Source organism: Sorex fumeus, unplaced genomic scaffold (genome assembly GCF_029834395.1).
Source record: "Sorex fumeus unplaced genomic scaffold, SorFum_2.1 ptg000051l, whole genome shotgun sequence".
In the NCBI taxonomy this organism is placed as follows: Eukaryota; Metazoa; Chordata; class Mammalia; order Eulipotyphla; family Soricidae; genus Sorex; species Sorex fumeus.
In genome coordinates, this window is record NW_026606108.1 from 12,518,190 (window position 1) to 12,520,288 (window position 2,099).

Below are 2,099 nucleotides of genomic sequence, written 5' to 3' on the forward strand. Positions count from 1 at the left end.
GTTTTCCTACATCATTGTCCCAATGTTCCCCTATCTCATCCTATTCTTACCATCTTCCAGCTTCCTACTGAAGACAATTTCTCGGTTTCTGTTGCCTGTGGGCATTTGTTATTCCCCTACTACATTTCTTTATATCTTGCATATGAGAGAGAGATCATGTGTCCACCTCCTTATGACTAGCTTCACTCAGCATGATGCTCCCAGTGAATCTCTTAACTTATCACCCTAATTCCAAAAAAGCAATTCTTTCACCTAGAAAGTTCTCTTGTGCTCACTCATCCTTCCCATCACCCACATGTACACATGCAGCCCAAAGCAGAAAGAGATGCATTTTCTGTTATTTTGAACCGTATTTTTCTATAATCATGAATATCTGGTTCTTTTTACTCCTCGAAAATGTTTCTGAAAGGGACACTCCTTCACTGTTGGTGGGAATGCCAACTGGTTCAGCCCTTTTGGAAAACAGTATGGACGATTCTCAAAAAATTAGAAATTGAGCTCCCATTTGACCCAGCAATACCACTCCTGGGAATATATCCCAGAGAGGCAAAAATGTATAGTCGAAGTGACATCTGCACTTGTTTGTTCATTGCAGCACTCTTTACAATAGCCAGAATCTGGAAAAAACCTGAGTGCCCAAGAACAGATGACTGGTTAAAGAAACTTTGGTACATCTGCACAATGGAGTACTATGTAGCTGTTAGAAAAGATGAAGTCATGAAATTTACATCCAAGTGGTACTACATGGAAAGTATCATGCTAAGCGAAATGAGTCAGAAAGAGAGGGATTGACATAGAAAGATTGCATTCATCTGGGGGATATAAAGTAACAAAATAGGAGATTAATACCCAAGAATAGCCGAGATCAGTACCAGGAGGATTACTCCATGGCTTAGAGGCCAGCCGGGCACTCTAGGGGAAAGGGCAGCTCAGATAGAGAAGGGAGCACCAAATAAAGGGTGTTTGGAAGATCCTCCCAGGAAGGGAGATGCATGTTGAAAGTAGAGTATGGACTGAACATGATTGCCACTCAAGGCCTCTTTTGAAGACTACAACACCCAAACGGAGAAAGAGAACAAAAAGGAATGCCCTGCCACAGAGGCAGGGTGGGACGTGGGGGGGCGGGGATGGGTGTGGGAGGGATACTGGGATCCATGGTGGTAGAAAATGGGCACTGGTGGAGGGATGGGTATTTGATCATTGTATAATAGAAACCCAAGCACAAAAATTTGTAAGTCTACAACTGTACCTCATGGTGTTTCACTAATGAAAATATATTAAAAAATGTTTCTGAGATTCATCTCTAATGTCCTATGTATTGTTGTTCAATCTTCTATTCACTGGGGAGCATTTCATTGTATGTACCACAGTTTTTTTATTCTTTCTCTTATGGTTAGGTCCTTGGCTGTTTCCAGTTTTGACTACTTGAATGAAGTTCTCTGAACATTCATGTAAAACTCTTTGTTTGAACAAATGTTTTCTTTCCCCTTGGAAAAAATATCTTGCAGTAGAGTTGGTGGATAATATGGTAAGGGTCATGCTTAACATTATGATTCCACAGGCCGTGTTTTGAAGGTAATCACATGATTCTAAGTGGACCCTATTCATCCTGGTCAAACAAGTCAAATTTCACTTGAAGATCTCTCTATCGTAGTTTTATGACACAAAAGACATTAGGACATGTTATGAGTTGTTTGGTATGTCTTCTGTGGTAAAACATTTAAAAGCACTATGTTTATAAAATATTTGTCTTTAAAAATATAAATATAAATATTTAAAAAAATATATGATATGTAGAGATTATCACAACAAACTCCCGGGAGAACACAAGGCAGAGTCTCCTACCCTGTGTCTGACTATCCTCACCAGGGCCCAACAGCTGAAGACCTCCAGGCCCCAGCCAAGGCCTTACTGGGGCCACTCTCCACACACTTGGATAAGCCTCAGACATAACAGAACTGGCAGAGGAACCCAGGTGTGTGGGACCCGGGGCTGAGATCTCCAAGCCTGCACGGTTTGGGACTGGACCTGTCAGTAGCTAGACAGTTACACCCTCCAACTGCCATGTAACCCCAACAACGGCCAGGATCCAGAGATTA